The 20,697-nt window shown below is 36.5% G+C and overlaps 1 protein-coding gene across 1 annotated transcript in view; it reads right to left on the bottom strand.

Moving 5' to 3' along the window:
* The window catches only part of adarb1b (adenosine deaminase RNA specific B1b), a 166,409-nt gene extending 146,567 nt beyond the window's left edge, over nucleotides 1-19,842 (bottom strand). Inside the window, exon 1 of the mRNA XM_052148122.1 lies at nucleotides 19,695-19,842. The gene's annotated coding sequence lies outside the window, so the exon portion shown is untranslated. The remainder of the gene's footprint in view (nucleotides 1-19,694) is intronic.
* Nucleotides 19,843-20,697: the final 855 nt, after the last annotated feature.

Genomic DNA, 20,697 nt, shown 5'->3' with positions numbered 1-20,697 from the left:
ATACATATTATCTATTTGTATTTACATTTTTTTAAAATGTATTGCAAAAAATTTCTGCATTGAGGCATTTCACTATTTGACAGTTATTACTACAGCCATCTCGGCTTCCAGAGCCTTTTAAGTCTCAAAAGCTCCCAGTAAATAAAGAAATGCATGGCAAGGCGAACATGAATAAACTATCTATAATGATTCTAAGGTTGTTTAAATCAATTCCTTCACCAACACGCATAAATATGAGTTCAGCATTGCAGGCTCTTGGACACGCGCAGAACACAGCAATGTCTTAAAATGCAGTCTGCGTAGACAAGGTTTGATGTGGCTTATCTCAGTTAAACTTTCATTTAAAGCGTCGGACTGCTCTCACCAGCTAGTCATGACCAATGGAAACAGTGTAACAGAAGACAAAATTCTCCATCATTAACAAGTAAAAAGGAAAGCTATCAGTGGCACTAACAAGTGCTAACAAACAATGTGGCCTTATTTTCCGAAAAATGTTATTTCTACAAGGACTGCGGTGCAAATATCACATATTTTTGTCACAGTCCATGTATTCTCAATATGTCATGCACGGCCTGTCAGCGGTGTTAAGAAAAGTGTGGAAACAAGCCTCCATGACTGGAGTGCTCCCGGCAGAATCTGTCAGTCAAATGCTGAGAGTCTGCGAGACAGGAAGCAGGAAAGAGACGAGAATAGGAGAGACAGAAGAATAGAATTGCCAGACACACATATCATTGCATACTCAATTACAGAATATAATGAATTGTGACCACCAAATCAAGTCTTAATATGCATACAACTATTTCCCAAAACAGGGTACACCTTCAAATGAATCCTCCTAAAACAATAAACCAAGAGAAACACACAATGCCCATTCACTTGTCATGGCAAGATAAGAATAAAACTGAGATTTAGAGATGTTTTTGATTGTTGCTTTGCATTGTGCTTGGTTTGGGCACTGGTTAAGCTAAATGAACTACATTACTTTTAAATGTTTTAAAATTTTAAATGAACATTATTGACTCCTATCATACTCATGTTGGCGCTGTATTAGAAAATAAATATCTGTTAAAAAGCTGTCTGTTACAGTGATTATACCATGTTTAAAAGGGTTTTTGGCAACATAACACACCTTACCCACAGTTCCGCAGTACTTCATGGCTTATTGCTTTAATATATTAGAGCAGCCAGTGCAGTAAAATATATACTGAGAAAGTGTTACACTTGGCAGTGATTGACATGAACTAGAAAACAGTGCTGCATCACTTTTACCCTGATGACAGCATCACTAGAGACAAAGAGAGAGAGAGAAAGTCATCTCCATGCAATAAATAGAAAAATCTCAGCAAGGCAGATGACAACAGCAAAATAAACAGAAACCCTCTGCTTGTCCAAAATGCACCTCATTTCAGTTGACATTGTTTTGGTATTCTGGTTTCATTACCGTGCAATGTTCAAAATCTGAGCCTACTCACTGAAACGCAACCCTGATGACAAACAGGAGGGTTAAAACACAAGAGCTTTACTGTGTGCAAAAAGAGAGAGTAAGCAAGAGATTTCAAGCATTTTGATTAAAGGAGGAATTAGTTTTCCTTTGCACCAAAAAGCATCATATAATCATAAATATTTTGGACCTTGGGAGATTCCTGAAAAGGAATTAAACATTTCCTTGACTCCTGTTACAGTTCATTTTGCATGAAAAGGACAGGAAATCTAGAATGTTGTTTGTTAGTGTGCTTGCGAGCGAGCACTTTATTGATATTTCTCAATCATTCAGATTAATGTAAACCCCTTACTAAGGATTAACCTTCTGGAATTAATTTAGCTCATACCATGTAAAACTAACATAGACTACATACAAATATGTTGTGTAGAAAATCAGCCCTAAAGAAATACTTCACCCAAAAATGAAAATTCTCTTATCATTGACCAACCCTCATGCCATCCCAGATGTGTGACTTACTTTCTTCTGCAGAACACAAATGACATTTTTAGAAGAATATTTCAGCTCTGTAGGTTCACAAAATGCAAGTGAATGGGTGCCACATTTTTGAAGCTTCAAAAATACACATAGGGAGCATTAAAGTAATGCATAAATCTCCAATGGTTAAATCCATATGTTCTGAAGTGATGTGATAATATTGATCTGTTTCTCAAACCATCATTTTTTGTCATAAATTCTCCTCCCTGCCCAGTAGGGGCGATATGCATGCAGAATATGAATCACTGAAAACAAAAGAATAAAGTAAAAGTCAAGGAAAAGGAGTTCAATATTGATCTGTTTCTCACCCGCAACTATAATATAACTTCAAGAGATATGGATTTAACCACCAGAGTTGTCTGGAGTACTTTTATGTTGATTTCGAGCTTAGAAATGTTGGCACCTATTCACTTGAATAGTATGGACCTTCAGAGTTTAGAAATTCTTCTAAAAATCTTTGTGTTCAGCAGATGAAAGAAAGTCATCCACATCTGGGTTGGCATGAGGGTGAGTAAATGATGAGAATTTTCATTTTTGGGTGAACTAACCCTTTAAAGGCCGATCACATCAAACATGTTTGTGTCCATCTGCACTCTTTTTCCAATTGTTTTTCAATGTAAACATTGGCTTTACGAACAGTGTGCTCTCCGATGATGGTTTTTATTGGGGCAGCATGATAAATAAGCATTTATCGAAATATCGAAGATGTACATAATCACAACATGCATATCGCAAGGACTAATTGTAGAGAATAGACTGGGCGTGCGATTGTAACTTGGTGTATGTGCTTGCAGTGTTCATAGGGCAGATCCAAAACAAGATATTCCTCATACATTTTCTCTATGTCACTTCAGTATTAACAGATTGGGCGATTACATGAGTTGACACATTTTTGTCAGTTGTACTGTATATTTCAGCATACCCTCTGATGTTAATTTATGTTTCTATTGTACTACAAGTTGGAGAGAGAGTGTTGCACCCCACTCCTTTTCAATGGGTAGCTAGTGCAATCTGTCACACATAGCATTAAAGAGCATCAAAACAACATTTGTTGTTGAATTTTGTGCCAAATCTGATATAATTTAAAAGCGGAGACTAAAATAATGTTTCTCCAAAAACTACTTACGACTCAAACGATGGGCTCAAGCGAGTCGCATTATCTAACTACTCATCGTACTTTACCTCCATATCGTGCATCCCTAGTTTATATAAAGATTAAGCTATACTTTAAGAAGGGTAAAATGTAAGTTTAAAAATCTCCCATTCACATACAAAGTCTCTCTAGCAAGTCAAGTCCACTGTCGGCCATCTTTGGAATGCTCTCGGGAGGCTATTTCCAATCATGACAGTGCAGCTCCTGTCTACTTTAATGGGGAAAAAAAATCTCAAAAATGGTTGGTCAAGATTACGATCAAAGAACATATTTCAAATCAGCAATAAAACCTGACAATACTGGAATCATAAAATAGGCACCTACATTCTAGATTTTATTTGTCAAAATATCTTGACATGTTAACGCTAAAGGTTAGGTTAGAGAGTAAAACCAAACACTGAACCGGCCCATGGAAAGCAATTTGTACAACTTTTTCTTGTTAGTGTGAATTCAGCACTGCTATCACATTATTTTTAGGTGCTAGATTTGTGCTGACACGATGAAATAATTTTAAGCATTGACAGGTAAGCCATGGCTGTTCGAAATCAGCTACTAAAAAAAACTACCAACTTTGAAACTTGTGCCTCAAGCAACACCACACAGAATTGCAAAAAATAAATAATAAAGTCACAGGCTGGACTTTATCCTGCACTCCCACGAGCATTGCAGCAAACTTTCAGTAACAAATGCGCTAACTGCTGCACCATGGCTCTAACAATAACTGGGTCAAATCCAAATGTTCCCAAGTGAACAATGTGCTTAAAACACACCAAAACTTGAAAATCATCCCGCCTTTGCAGCCTGTCAAGATTGCAGTTAAACGTCCATTTTTTTCTAGCCATTTCATTATTGTTTCATGAGCCAATTCTAGGTCCAACTCTTCTCTTCAGCATTAATCTGTGCAGTAAGGGACCAGTCAGGTGGCAAGAGGCCAAATACAGCATTTCATGTCCATACATCCACACAACTGAGATGGGGGAATTAGAAAGTACCTCGTAACAGCAAATATTCCTTAACTGAGTGGAGGGTTTAGTAACAGAGACAATGTCAGCAAAAAAGTAAAAATAAATCGTCTTCAGACAGTCAGTCATCGACCTCTGCCCTTCAGCAGAAATCAAAAAAGGAACTGCAAGTAGTCATGACAGGAATGAAAAGACAAGGGCAGTTTGATTTAGGGCATCTCAGCTAACTAAAGCAAAACGCAGTAACTACATTCTTCGTCAAAATTCTAAATTATTTTTAAATTGTGATCGGTCCTGTAACATATGGGTTTGGCTCAACAATATTCATCTCATTAATATACGAGATATTGTGTTGTCCTCGATGGTGGCACACAACAACAAATATGCAACGCAACCAGTACCGTCCGATTTATTTTTAATACATTTAAGCAAACACTTATCTGTTTTATGAATCAGACAAAAAGACTCCCAAATCAGTCACAAAACTCAGTTCTTAAAAACTAAAAGTATCATTAATGAAATTGTTATGCAAGTGGATTCATTACTGTTAAATATTCATTAATGTTACTAAATAAGCCCTTCTTTCAATGATTAAAGGGATAGTTCACCCAAAAAGGACAATTCTTTCATTATTTACTCACCCTCATGATATTTCAGGTGTGTATGACTTTCTATCTTCACCAGAACACATTTGAAGAAAAATGTGAAAAATATTTTAGCTCCGTAGGTCCTTATAATGCAAGTGAATAGATATTTCACTTTTGAAGCTCCAAAAATCACAGATAGTCAGCAGAAACGTTATCCATATTATTATATAATTTAACACCGGCTGTTACATTATATAAATGTAACATCAATATTTAAGTACTTTTTAACAATAATCCAACGTGAGGGTAAACTGCACAAGAGGGTGGAGTTAGAGGGTCTCTTGTGTGATGTATTCGCGTTGCAACGATACCGACGTAATCTCACGTTCTCCACTCGGTTGAGACATCCAGGATAAGCACACAAATGCACTATTGTGAGTAAAATAAAACTATAATAATTACATATCTAAACCAAAACCAACCTACTGTACATTCCTCCTCACTTGTAAACAGCGCTGCTCTAGCTGACTAGAAGCATGATTTAGAGCTTAAAAAAGTACTTAAATATTTATCTTTTTCGCACGAAAAGTGATCGTATCGCTTTAGAAGACATTAATTTAACCGCTGGAGTCGTTTGGATGACGTTTATGCTGACTGTCTATGAATTTTTAAGCTTCAAAAGAGAAATCTCCATTCACTTGCATTATAAGGACCTATTGAGCCAAGATTATTCTATATTTCTTCAAATGTGTTCTGGTGAAGAAAGTCAGTCATACACACCTGGGATATCATGAGGGTGAGTAAATAAGTGCATTTTTATTTTTGGGTTAACCATCCCTTTAACCCTATATTATTACTTTGGGTATTTATATAAACCCCCCCAAAAAAAGCTGTTAAACAGTTTGTTTTTTTTTTCAGTTTAAGAGCATCATTCATCATCATAAAAAAGTGACAAAAATAGTCAGCAAGCATCCACACACATGCAACTGTGACCAATTATTCATAACATTTTAATTCATGAAAACCAACCCAGGGACCCACATAATTGGGGTGGTGGTGGTGACTGCAGCCATCTCTACATCACAACTAAGGACAAATGCAAAGAAAACCTGAGCTTATGTTTTATGTAGCACTACACTAGATTGTTTGTGAATGTAAAAACAAACAATTTATCCCATCATTTAACAAGTGTAGACATTGTAGAGACACCTAGTCATGCATACACAGGCAATAACACATAATAGCTGCATTGTGCAGCAGTCAATATGTGCTGAATTTTCAATATGTGCTTCGCATCTGTGTGTCGTTTGTGTACGAGTACAAGCAAGAACTCTGGATGTGCCACTGTTCGAACATTCACAATATCTACATGATAATTTTGCTGCAGATAAACAATGTAATGGCAATTAACGCATTTACATGCAGAACAATACGCTCATAACTACCAAAAATAAGCTTATAAAGAATGAAAAATCCTAAAAATCCACAATAACATGAGATTTCACATCACTGGACAATTCTCTGCTTTTGACATCAAAACCTAAACAGTCACGTGCACAAGCCAATAAGAACGCCATTAAAATGTCCCATTTCCCATCTTGTGTTTGGGTTTCATGAAGCAATGAAACGAAAGCAACGGAAATGCGACAAAACCATGAATGCATGTTACTTAAAAGGGACTGTTTAATGGTGATCAGACTACTGTAGCTCCAAAAATCACAAAGGAAACATAGAAGTAATCATTAAGACTCCAGAGGTTAAATCTAAACCTTCAGAAGCAATATAATAGATGTGGGTGAGAATACGATCAAAATTGAAGTCATTTTTATTCTATATCTCCACTTTCACTTTTCTCAAACACTCTGATGCACACAACGTCAGCAGAGGCTAGTGCCAAACTCCCATTAAAAATATAAACGAACAAAGGTAAACGTTAATAGTGAACGCAAAGTGTTCCAGTTTCACTTTAATTTAACAATCGAGTAAATGGCAAATTTTCCTGGTCAAAACTGATTCATTCACACATTGTTAATGACACAGAGGTGGTGATGCACGCTCACTCAATTTCTGTGGATTGTGGGTATTTTAAATCAAAGAGCATTAAAATAACTTGTCAAAGTGAAGAAATTAGGACAGATATATTTTACTATTGCTTAATTTAACATAATATAACTTTAGTTTTGATACATTTACAACAGTTGACCAAAGAGACCTTTTAAGTGGTTAGAAATATTTTGTTAAAAACATTTTAAAATGTCATTCATATAGTTTTAAAGCCTTAAAAAGGAAATCTTATATCCCAATTTTTTTATTTGGTTTATATGTTTGAAGTTAAATATGTAAGAAATATGGCAATTTATGACATTTAATCGTGAAAGCCCTAAAGGGACAATTAATCGTCGTAGTCCTCCAACAGACAATGAATCGTCATAATCACAAGTATTTGGTTGACATTTAATCATCAACTTTAACAATCGTGACAGCCCTATGATGTTCCCTATTCTCCTTATGATCATTGTGATGACATTTAAAGTTATACAATAGAACTGTCGCAAATAACTGCTTAAGAGTCTGTGAACGAAACACTCATGAGTAGTGGTCGACCGATATGGGTTTTTTAATGGACGATGACGATTTTCAGAGTGCAGGGTGGTCGATAGGCCGATACAAAACACAATTTAATATATTAAATAACATTAAAATAAAATTGCTAAAAAAATGATTAAACTCATTTAGCACTATACACTCAATTTCACACAAAATATAAACTTTTTAAAAAACAATCTAAACAATACTTTTTCTGTTTGTTTTTTAACGGTAGAAAGCAGTTCCTTCTGATTTCTGTTTAGTAATGACATTTTTGTAATTTATTTGCACATGAAGAAATTGTTAATAAATTAGGAAGTAACAGAACAAGCAGTAGTTCAGCAACCATGGAAAGCATGTCCACGTTAGCAAATCGCATTTTCTCAAAAAATACAGAATCAATACAGTTGTGATACTTTACAAAATCAGGTTGGGTTCACAAACTCCCCCAACCCGATTTTTGTTGGCTGAATTCACCCAACAGCAATATGAAAGGCTGGTAGAGAGCATGCCAAGATGCATGAAAGCTGTGATTGAAAATCAGGGTTATTCCACCAAATATTGACGGAACTCTTCCCAAGTTAAAACATTAATATTGTGTGGTTCTAAAATGAATAATGAAAATATATAATGAAACTTGTTTTCTTTGCATTATTCAAGGTCTGAAACACTGCATCTTTTTTGTTATTTTGAACAGTCTGCAAATAAATGCTCTAAATGACAATATTTTTATTTGGGAGAATTGTCGTCACCACTTTATAGAATGAAATAAAAATGTAATTTTAATCAAAACACATTTTGTAATTTTGCAGTGGTCTTGGAAACAATGGATGCACAAACAGTGTATAGACTATGACAGAACCTTCAATGCATGCCAGAAGACCGTGTGATGAAGTCTCCATAAGCATCTGACACAGCAGTGGGGGATGGTGAGTAGACAGAAACATTGAGGCAGAGTGTACAGAGAAGCTGAGGAAAGAACAGATGGCCTTCGCGGCCTCCAACAGAACAATGGCTCCAAGGGAATACACCCTCGGCCAATCAGTGAGCTCCATTCAACTTCAACACTGGTGGAGACAGCAGGACAGGCCAGAGAATAACAGTAAATCTTGGATCAGGAGTGCGTTTCCATAACCTTTTAAATTTGATGTACGTTTTATACGTAGAATGTTACTTAATCCAAAATGGGCCACTTACTCACCCATGTTGTTCCAAACCTGTATGACTTTCTTCTGAAGAACACAAAAGGAAATGGTATGCAGAATATTGGGGACGGACAGCCTCAGTCAACAATAACTTTCATTGCATCTTTTTGCTGTCCAATAAAAGTGAATCGTGACTGAGGCGGTCATTCTGCCTAACATCACATTTAGCGTTCCACAGAAGACGGATGGTCATATGGGCAAAGAAAAACATGAGGGTAAGTAAATTATAACTTACATTTTTGGGTGAACTTTCCCAACTAAGTCCATTATTAAAATGAGTAGCTCAACTGTGGACATTTATTTATAAATCTGAATAACAAGCATAATATACAATAAACTGTGTTTCGCTAGTAAACCAACCCTACATTGCAGGTTTGACTAAGGGCTTTTTCAATCTCAGGTCTCCTTGTAGTAACTGAGACAGTCTATGCCATTTGCAAGATATTAGAGCACTCAATGAAGGCTGGTGAAAGAGCCATTTCCCCATGGCACTCCAATCCATGTGGATTATTTATGCAGCTTTCATTCCCTCAAGACACGTCTTCCCCTATCATGACTTCTTGAGAATGAAACAGCAGCACACATGTGACTTGCAGATATGGGCTTGTCCTCTGTTGTTATTTCAATGAGTTGGATACAAAGAGCTGAATTGTTGTGAAGTGCACTACGCTGACAGATGTGGATGTGAAGCTTTCACTATGCAATTTATACAAACAGCAGCTAAATAGGGTTATCATTTAAGTGTGAATTCTGTTCATACAAACAAATTGGCCCCTAAAAAACAACCAGGTAGTGTCAAAAGCATTTCAATTAAAGAAACAGTCCAGCAAAAATCTAATATTCTCAACATTTTACTCTCAGACTCAATTCGTACCAAACGTATGTCCCAGGCCATCTTTTCAATACAATGGCAACTAATATTGACTCACTTTAAAGCTTAAAAAAGAACCAAAATATTATCTGAAAAATAGTCAATGCCAGGGGTATCAAGCTTTTTCTGGTCATGAAGCCATGATGCAAAGACCCCCTATTACATGTTGTAGCAAACATATTACTTGTTGATTTTAAACCTGGCCTAATATAACTTTTATACAGGGCTGTCGATTCAATGTGTTAATTTAGTGCAATTAATTTTATTAAAAATAACACGTCAAAAATATTTTACGCAATTAATCGCAATGCCCTTGGACCGTAATAAGGAAGATTCCCGAGAAATGCAAGCTTGTAGTACCACCGGTTTACTCCAGAGGGCAGTAAGTGAAACTTCAGCTGTATGGGCAACGCGCAGTTTATAAACAACCCTTCAGCAGCAGCACAACACAAACATTTGTTACGTTCTTGCATTCAAAACACTTGGCGCGCAAATTCGAACTAAGAGATCTCAAGATGTGTTCTAAGTATTAAACTATATTTAACTTGACACAGTGACTTAAAAATTGTTTACGATGAAACGCACCCCGAGATGCTACAAAAGCATCTGTCTGACGCAGGTGTGAATTATTATGAGGGCTTAAACAAGCCCTCATAATAAATCTCCAACTGATTGACAAATTCACTTGTGAAATGGATTGCTGTGAACTGTATGCCAATAATTGACTTGTGATCAATAATATGGTAGTAAACAATACATTGTATCCTAAAGCCACTTTTTGTATCATCTTATCAATGATTAACGCTTCTGCTACAAGAATATAATGCATTTTAATTATCGGAATATTTGTTATTTTATATATAATTTTTGTTATATTTAAAGATAACTATATATTATTGTTTATATGAGGGGCTTGCTCAGCAAATATATGTATATGCGATTAAATGCAATTAATGACGATTAATTAATCGGGACACTATGTAATAAATTTGATTAAAAATTGTAATCGATTGATAGCCCTACTTTTAAACAGTAGCATCTTAATGCATTTACTTGCATTCAAATTTTTTTTAATACATCTTAATGTGGGAGGGACAATGCCAAATGCATATAAAATAGGGGTGGGTAAAAAAAAAATTCTGATGCATGTCATTTCAACAATCTCGACATTGATTCTTAAATCCCAAGATCAACCTTTCCCTCCATGCACAACCCTCCACTACAATGAGAGGAAACTGCTCGCATTTGCAATCGAATTTTGCGCTATGTAACTAAAATAAAAATATTTTAAATAACTGGCTACTAAATGTTCATATTTTACTCACCAGTAATTTAGTATAATATAGTGTTAGGGGGTATTCAGAAGCTAAATCTTTTCACTGCGTGTTGTATAAAAAGTTGTTCCGTGTAATGTGTCCAAAGAAGAGATCCACACAACCAATTTTCATTGAATAATGTCTCTTTTAGTACCCTTTTCTGATTTCTAGTCAGTTGTTGATAAAAAAAGACAACAAATTATAAATATTCAATTCTAGTCTCACAGAGTAGAGATGATGTAAAACCATTCGTGTCTCTCTCATTAACGTGCGCTCATCAAGTGGCAGTTTTGTAAGACAGATGGTACCGGTTTTAGCACGTCTTTTTTTTTTTCAAATCAATGTAAATACTTGTAAATAGTAAATATTTTGCAATTAAACAAACATAACAAATTTTATATGAAATTATATCTATTTATTGATTGAATACATGGATATGTAATTTTGTTTTAAAACAGAAAATGTGACCAAATTGATGAAAAACGTAAAATTCATATTTTCATAATGTACCTAGTTACATGGTCCCCTGTATAATTAACAGCATTAGCTGGGAGATCATTTATTTTATATGCAAGCAAAAGGGTCATTCAAACTGAAATATACCCATATGAATCGATACTGAATTTAAATCCGAATCAAATCGAGAGCATGTGAATTGGAATCGAATCAGGAATACCCAGCCCGAAAGATTTCAAGTTGTTTTTCACCAAAACCGAAGTCATTTATAAGTGAAAATCTTGATGTCATATGGGTTTGGAACAACAGGAGGTTGAATAAATGATGATAAACTTTTCATTTTTGGATGAATTAATCATTTAACTGCTGGACAAGACCTTCTTGAGGGGATTTCTAAGAATCTTATCTGATTAAGATGTCAACCGACATGCTTCATAGATCTAGGCATTTTCATATGCCGAAAGCCTTTTATCCCCCTCTTTATAGAGGGTTGATTTCCTCTATAGAAGGAGTTACGAAATGGGTTATAAAATGCATGTTGGCCATGCCCCAGCCCTTCTAAGTGCAGATACAATTGGTGTACTTTTAGGCCTTTTACTTGTTCTAAAAGAAATTATGCAACCGAGGTCTCATCATACAAACGTGTTCAGCGTGAGTAATCGCTACAAACCTTCAGGTTCTGCATCACCCAGAGTTTGTGGTGAAGAGCTGGGGCAGCAATGATGTGCCCTCAAGGAAGCTTTCAGGACGTCCGGGCAATGTTAGCTTTGGTTTCATGACCAGGGCCCAGACAAAAACCCTGTATGCAGTTCCACTCTCCATGGGTCATGCCAATTGCTCGGCTTAAAGAAAACTGACCCAACCCACAGCAGACCGAACTCACCAAAGGGCCAATACTTCCAGCATGGAAATACATGCTTAACGCATGGCTCAGAATGGTGGCACAGTGCAGACATAGATAATGGTGCAGCTTTCATAGCATGACACATGTCGCTGCATCTTTCAGCGCTCATTATATCTATGCATTACACCATATCTTAACTTTCTGTATTTACTGCCCCCCTCCATTATTTAATCTTTCCTCTGGACTAACTGTACTAATCAGTGCTGGTAGTTTCCACCAGACTAATTGTCTGAGATGTGCTGTACATCAAATGATGCATTCCCTTCCAAGTTTGAATTTAACCTAAATTAATAAGCCCAAAAAATGAAAGGCTCTTCTGAGGGAGGGAATAGGCCAGAATATCCAAAGGTCGATTTATTATTTACGATATACTCGCTGTGATTTTGCTGGTGCAGTAAAATTAGGCAACACCGCAAATATCTCAATGATTTTAAGGTGTGTGTGCGTGTGTTTTTTTTTTTACTTTTTATTAAGCTTTTAAATAGTACCATTAAACCAGTTTCACAATCCTTAATGCCTTGTATCGCGACATTCAGGCTTGAAAGCATTAACGTTTTATTAGCTTTACTATTTGAACTTCAGTAGCAAAAACATTTTAGAGTTGGTAAGTTTGATTCATTTCAGTGAATTATTACAAAATGCCCGTTTCAATTAATCAAGTCAAAACTCTGATTTAAGGTTTCATCTCTGTATTTATAGTAAATATCACTGTCTATACCTGTGAATCATTATATAGGTGCAAAATCAATTAAGTATTAATTATGAACATAATTAACTAAAAACAGTGTGGAAAACACTATGTGCGTGAGAGAGAGAGAGTGCAGAGCACAGACATATGAGAGTGAGAAAACAACACTTAATACCAAAAAATAACTAACGTCCCTCTTTCAAAGCACATGTGGTGAGATGCATTAGGGAGTTTTTATTCTGATGGTGGTCTGCAAAATAAAGTTCATAAACTATTAGATCAGCGGTTACTTGCACCAGTGCACCCCAAAAATGTTCTACATTCACACAGTAATTGTTACTCGCAAATGCAAGTGAAATGCTGGCACTGGAGCCCTGTTAATGTTTTGTTATATTGGTTACAATCATGTTGAAAAGGAGAGCTTGAGCCTAGATCGAGGACCAGTGCATTTTGATTTATCTATTGAGCAATTGCTGTGCTAACCATAGAAAAGTGACCAAATTGAACTCAGTAGTGCTTCCCACCAGCATGTATTTAGTGTATTATTTTATCATAATAACTAGGGCTGTCAATCGTTTAAAATTTGTAATCGAATTAATTACATGGTGTCCTGATGAATTAATCGCATATACAAATATTTGCTGAGAAAGTCCCTCTTATAACAATAATAAAAAAATATGATTAAATAATTATACATAGTTATCTTTAAATATTAATAATTATATATATATATATATACATACATACACACACACACACACAGGTCCTTCTCAGAAAATTAGCATATTGTGATAAAGTTCATTATTTTCCATAATGTAATGATAAAAATTAAACTTTCATATATTTTAGATTCATTGCACACCAACTGAAATATTTCAGGTCTTTTATTGTTTTAATACTGATGATTTTGGCATACAGCTCATGAAAACCCAAAATTCCTATCTCAAAAAATTTAGCATATTTCATCCGACTAATAAAAGAAGTGTTTTTAATACAAAAAAGTCAACCTTCAAATAATTATGTTCAGTTATGCACTCAATACTTGGTCGGGAATCCTTTTGCAGAAATGACTGCTTCAATGCGGCGTGGCATGGAGGCAATCAGCCTGTGGCACTGCTGAGGTGTTATGGAGGCCCAGGATGCTTCGATAGCGGCCTTAAGCTCATCCAGTGTTGGGTCTTGCGTCTCTCAACTTTCTCTTCACAATATCCCACAGATTCTCTATGGGGTTCAGGTCAGGAGAGTTGGCAGGCCAATTGAGCACAGTAATACCATGGTCAGTAAACCATTTACCAGTGGTTTTGGCACTGTTTGAGCAGGTGCCAGGTCGTGCTGAAAAATGAAATCTTCATCTCCATAAAGCTTTTCAGCAGATGGAAGCATGAAGTGCTCCAAAATCTCCTGATAGCTAGCTGCATTGACCCTGCCCTTGATAAAACACAGTGGACCAACACCAGCAGCTGACATGGCACCCCAGACCATCATTCCTTCTCCCCAGTCTTCCTCCAGACTCTGGCACCTTGATTTCCGAATGACATACAAAATTTGCTTTCATCCGAAAAAAGTACTTTGGACCACTGAGCAACAGTCCAGTGCTGCTTCTCTGTAGCCCAGGTCAGGCGCTTCTGCCGCTGTTTCTGGTTCAAAAGTGGCTTGACCTGGGGAATGCGGCACCTGTAGCCCATTTCCTGCACACGCCTGTGCACGGTGGCTCTGGATGTTTCTACTCCAGACTGAGTCCACTGCTTCTGCAGGTCCCCCAAGGTCTGGAATCTGTCCTTCTCCACAATCTTCCTCAGGGTCCGGTCACCTCTTCTCGTTGTGCAGCGTTTTTTGCCACACTTTTTCCTTCCCACAGACTTCCCACTGAGGTGCCTTGATACAGCACTCTGGGAACAGCCTATTTGTTCAGAAATTTCTTTGTGTCTTACCCTCTTGCTTGAGGGTGTCAATGATGGCCTTCTGGACAGCAGTCAGGTCGGCAGTCTTACCCATGATTGCGGTTTTGAGTAATGAAACAGGCTGGGAGTTTTTAAAAGCCTCAGGAATCTTTTGCAGGTGTTTAGAGTTAATTAGTTGATTCAGATGATTAGGTTAATAGCTCGTTTAGAGACCCTTTTCATGATATGCTAATTTTTTGAGATAGGAATTTTGGGTTTTCATGAGCTGTATGCCAAAATCATCAGTATTAAAACAATAAAAGACCTGAAATATTTCATTTGGTGTGCAATGAATCTAAAATATATGAAAGTTTAATTTTTATCATTACATTATGGAAAATAATGAACTTTATCACAATATGCTAATTTTTTGAGAAGGACCTGTGTGTGTGTGTATATATATATATATATATATATATATATATATATATATATATATATATATATATAAAACATTTTCAGGTCATTAAAATGCATTATATTCTTGTAGCAGAAGCATTAATCATTGATAAGACAATACAAAAAGTGGCTTTAGGATACAATGTATTGTTTACTACCATATTATTGATCATAAGTCAATCATTGGCACACAGTTCACAGCAATCCATTACACAAGTGAATTTGTCAATCAGTTGGAGATTTATTATGAGGGCTTGTTTAAGGACCCGTCAATGTACACCTGTGTCAGACATGCTTGAGTAGCGTCTTGGGTGCGTTGCGTCATAAACTTAAAATGTTTAGGTCACTGTGTCAAGTTAAATATAGCTTAATACTTAGAACACATCATGAGATCCCCTAGTTCAAATTTGCGCTCATCAAGTGGTTTGAACGCAAGAACGTAACGCATGTCTGTGTTATTCTGTCTGCTGGATGGTTGTTTTCTTCACTGTATAAACTGCGCATTGCCACCCACTGAAATTTCAATTACTGCCCTCTGGAGTAAACAGGTGGTACTACAAGCTTGCATTTCTCATGAATCTATCTTATTACGATCCGGGGGCATTGCGATTAATTGCGTTAATCTTTTTAAAGCATTATTTTTAATCAAATTAATCACACTGAATTAACACGTTAACTCGACAGCCCTAATACTAACATTTCCTGTAACCAACTAGCATATAACTACGAGTTAAATGTTTTTCTTTGACACGTTACATTTTGTCGAGTTTACTTGATTCAGTTAGGTTCCCTCAACTTGAAGTATTAAAATTGAAATGACATGGTCCTTTAATTTGAGAAAACTCATTTCATACATTGATTCAATCCATGATTGAATCAAATTCAGGCAGAGTTACAGTATTTTGTCTGTATTTACCCTTGTCTCACGACATTCTGGCATGAAAAGGTTTGGATGTTTTAACAGCTTTACAATTAGACCTTCAGTAGCAAAAACAACATTTTAAAAATGGTAAGTTTAAGTCATTTCATTGAATCAGTACAAAATGCCTGTTTCAAATAATCAATTCAAAACTCTGATTTAACGATTTGTCTCCAGATTTAATTTTTCATGCATTAAAATGTTTTTATAAAAGTTTATACAGAGGCAAATATTGCTGTATCTTCCTTCGAATCATAAAATAGGTGCAAAATCAGTGTTAAATATTACTTGTGAATTTAAGTTCATTTAGCAAAGAATTGTGCAAAAAGCATGCCAACTAGATTTTTACAGTATTAAACAAACTGAAACCGCTTGGCCACAATGGCTTGAAATTATGGTTCCTATTATTGAATCAAAAATCACCCTTTGAGCCAAATATCAACAAAAGGGTGAAAATATTGGTATATCATTTTTAGATATATTCCCCAGCCATATAATTGCATGGAAAATGTCTTGCATATATACTTTTTGTAAAAGAATAAAAAGTCTTGTCATTTAGTTTTGAAGTACCCAGACCCATTATTTCAGAGCCTCAAACAACAGCACCCATGTAATTTCCTGTACGTTTTAGTTAGCCCGATGAACAGTCAAACAAGTTGAAATCAATTAACGAGATGAAATTCAATCTGACATGTTTAGCACAACACTGTGCCACAGAGAAGGAAAAATACACAGCTAATCCTAACCTTCAACTCTGAACTTGACATAAAATGAGACACCCAATAGTCAATGGAACATTTCGTGAGCCCTCTGGCTAAACTCGCCTCTGCCTTATACCAATAATGATCACAGCATATGATAAGCCGGTCAAAAACCGATTAACTGATGCACTCATGTACACAATGCCATGAACCTAAAACAAGCCGTTATCAAGGGTGCAATGATACAACGTGCCGGATTGGCTACTTTTTAAATAGTCAGGGTGGCCGATAGTCTAAAGAAGTATTGCATTAGGGTGGTAATCTCAACTTCATTTCTTCTGCTCATAATGTCTGTTCCCACCTGATTAGTGTAGCAGAGTCATTATTAGCACACAAGTATGAGCTTTGAGTCTTCAGGGCATATCTGACTAAAAACATGTAAGCAGTATGCGAATGGCTGAATCATGCACTAATGTTCCGCAGAGGCACAACAGTGGCGCGCGTGCACACACACACACAGTTATCTTACAGGTTGGATAGTTAAGCTTCTCTGATGGCTGCTGATCCGTCACAACACTCAAATTATTATATATATATATAAATATATATGAGTGTTCGGAGCTCTGCATTAATTAACTTAACCCTTTTGAGTCAATTAAAATAAAGTTACTCAGAGGTTCTTCGAATAGAGAATTTTCCATGTCAAAAAACATACATTAATATTAGTTTCCACATTCAATTAGGTAATTTTTAACCAACAACAGTCCTGAGCATAACTACCAAATATTCATTTTCAGGATTTTTACCCTTTAAATGCCAATTTGTTTACATAATGCCACTGTTATTGTTTTTTTTTTTTTTTTGTTTTTACACACACACACACACACACATTCATACTAACACACCTACACAATTTTAGCTGCAACATGTATTAAATTACCCTGCAGTATAATACAGCAAACAGAAAATAGGGGAAAAGCATGTATTTGCTCCATAGGCTAAACATGTGAAAAATGGCATCATCTGGTGGAAAATATAAAAAAAAAAAAAAAATGTAGAATGAAAGAGTAATATAGAATTCATGGTTTTATGCTTTAATGGCACTGGGATCAAATATTGCCGTTTTAATGGGTTTAAAGGGGACATTTTTGTCCTGAAGGTCCTGAGTGTAACTATTTTGTATACACAGTGTATTACAGATGTATTTAGGAACTACGGTTGAAATGTCAAAATTCCCTCCAAAATACACGCCTTTGACAAAATGTATGCCGTTGGCATTAACACAGCCAAAATGATCGAAAAAATGAAGTCCCAAAAGGTCACACAAGGGTTAAGCAGCAAGTCAGAAAAATATAGCGTTGTAATTAATAACGGATTAGGAATATGTTTTTTCTTATGTCTTATATTGTGAAATAGCTGATAGCATTTGATAGCAGTTAGCCAAATTAGGCAGATGACAAAATGGACAGGTTTTGTGACTTGCCCTCATCCTTGAAAACTATAAACAAAACTATGCAAGGTAAAATAAAACACAAACCAGAGTACATTAAATATGAGATCTCTGGCATAGAGATTAAACATGGTTTGTGCAGACATTGTTTAGTGCAGTGAATATCAATTACGCCTGACAAGAGATTTACCAAACACTAATACTAAATGGTAATATTTTGCATATTGAATTACCATGGACTGCGGTAAAAACAGGGGCAGCTGTGGCTCAGGTGGTAGAGCGGGTCGGCCACTAATCGCAGGGTTGGTAGTTCAAATCCCGGCCCACAAGACTCTACATGCCAAAGTGTCCTTGGGCAAGACACTGAACCCAAAGTTGCTAGCGCCTTGCATGGTAGCTCTGTCGTCATTGGTGTGTGAATGAGATGCAGTGTAAAGTGCTTTGAATACAGCTAAGGTTAAAAAGTCACTATATAAGTGCAGACCAATCAATACATTTCAGAGTTTGATTCTTGTTTAGTTTTTGGTGCCAGGTCACCCGCTTGATTTCCAATGTAAAATGTGTGTCCTGAAGCAAATCAACTGAGAACTACTGCACTGGGTAAAACAACACCTGACCAAATTGGGGGGGTAGAGAAGCACTTCTAAGGTAGCTTTTGTCAAGCATGGGGACCTGGGTTCAAATCATTTCTTTATAATATGAAGCAAAACTGCAAATAAACATGCCAGCCAATGATAATGCATTTTCATTGAATGGAATAGCATGTTTGATATTTTTGATAATAAAAAATGAAATGGGGGTGGGTACTAGTTGATGACAGAATGTTCAGTTTAAAGCAAACGCTCTGCGCAAGGTGCGTCTCGGTTAAACATGTGAATGAGCCATTTTTGTCATACCGTCTTAGACAAGCACTTTTCACTTGTAACAGTCGTGCAACTAAATTATCAAAAGATTAAAATATTATTTTAGACGATGCGTTCAAATCCACTTGATTCCTTTTTTTTTTTTCCGCCACAACAAAACATCTAAATAGCTACAGTCATCCCTTAATGATCTGTTCTTCATATATCCACTATGCGCGTCGAGCTGGTTTCCTGCAGTCGCGTTTTTAAGGATATATCTGAATCGCACGCGGGGATCAAACCGTGGAACTGCATTATGACAGCCTCACGTGCCCCCCGCTTCGCTTTAGAGCTGCAACATTTAATCGCTTTCATTATTGCAAAATTAAAAAAAAAATTAAAAAAAAAAACTCTAGGAGCGTTTCTATTCCTATCATCTGTTTGATACTTGACGCGCGCTCTCGTTCAGCACTGGACCACGTTATATTCGCCTACGAACAGGGCAGGTGGGTTAATATCCGCAATAACAGTTTGTTACCTGCTTCGTATAATCAGATTGACAAATGCGAACAAGTTGCGTCGGCGTTGTGATTTACAGGGGTTTCGTTTTAACGATTCAAATCTGAACGAGCAAATCTCTACAGATTATCCGTTTTCCTGTTACATAAACACGGCGGGAGCACGCGCGTGTCTAAAAAATAAAATAAACGCAAGAGTTGAGATGCGTCAATACTCACGGGTTTGAACACGGCGATCGGAAGACCTCAAGGCTGATTCAAAGGAGCCCCTTCCGCCATTGGAATAAAAGTTGAAAGCCCACCTCTAACCTCGTTGATGTTCCCGGGAACGGTGTGGATGTGTACGCCGCATAGACCGTTTGATCACACGCGCGGCCTAGAATACTCGCGCGGGACCGCCCATCGGTAGCTCACAACGTGGTTAAAGAAACACACTCTGATTGGCTGAAGGAGTGAAGGGACCGCCCACAAACTGTCTGTCATAATGGGAGGCTGAACTCAAGAGATGAATCTGATTGGCGGAACACACAAAGGCGAAACAGATTGGCTGTAAACAGAAAGGATGATAACGTTTGTAAGATAAAAATGCAAATTTGTTGTGTTTAATTATGTCTGTAAACAACAGGGTGATTATGATCATTTGGCGTGGCTGTATTAAATGGTTGCAGTCTACTATTTTGTTTTTATATTCGTTTTAGAGAGGAGCTCATTACACATGCAGAACATTCATTACATCACCACAAAAGTAAACGTTAAATGAACACGTGATGTTTTCAATTTTCTATTGTTGACTGAAATAACTACATTACAATAACTTGTACTTGGTATGTAAAGGAACCAGAGGAGACTGGGGCTAGCTCACATTTTCACTCCTTTGAAAGATAATTTATTCTTAGACACATATCTTGATGTTTTTGGGTTATTAAACACATTGGCCTATAGAGACAACATGCCCCAATTTGGGGGTATCTTGTCCCTCTATGCCGATAAGTTGCCGCAATGGGAGCCTGCTTATTATAGGCTTTACTGCAAAGTTAAACAATTGTGAAACACAAATCTATTTCACCCAATCATGTCTTGATAAAAGGCTGTCTTGATTAATTCATGTAATAATATAGTCAGGCCATAATATTTTAAATAAATTATATGCAAGGCATTGTTTCATAAACCTGTACAGTTTTAATGATGTTGCACACAAAATAATCTGATTTGCAACTATAGT

The sequence above is a fragment of the Xyrauchen texanus genome, chromosome 18, assembly GCF_025860055.1.
Source record: "Xyrauchen texanus isolate HMW12.3.18 chromosome 18, RBS_HiC_50CHRs, whole genome shotgun sequence".
Lineage (NCBI taxonomy): Eukaryota > Metazoa > Chordata > Actinopteri > Cypriniformes > Catostomidae > Xyrauchen > Xyrauchen texanus.
Note: the sequence above shows the minus strand (reverse complement) of the source record. Positions and strands in the feature narration are given on the sequence as shown.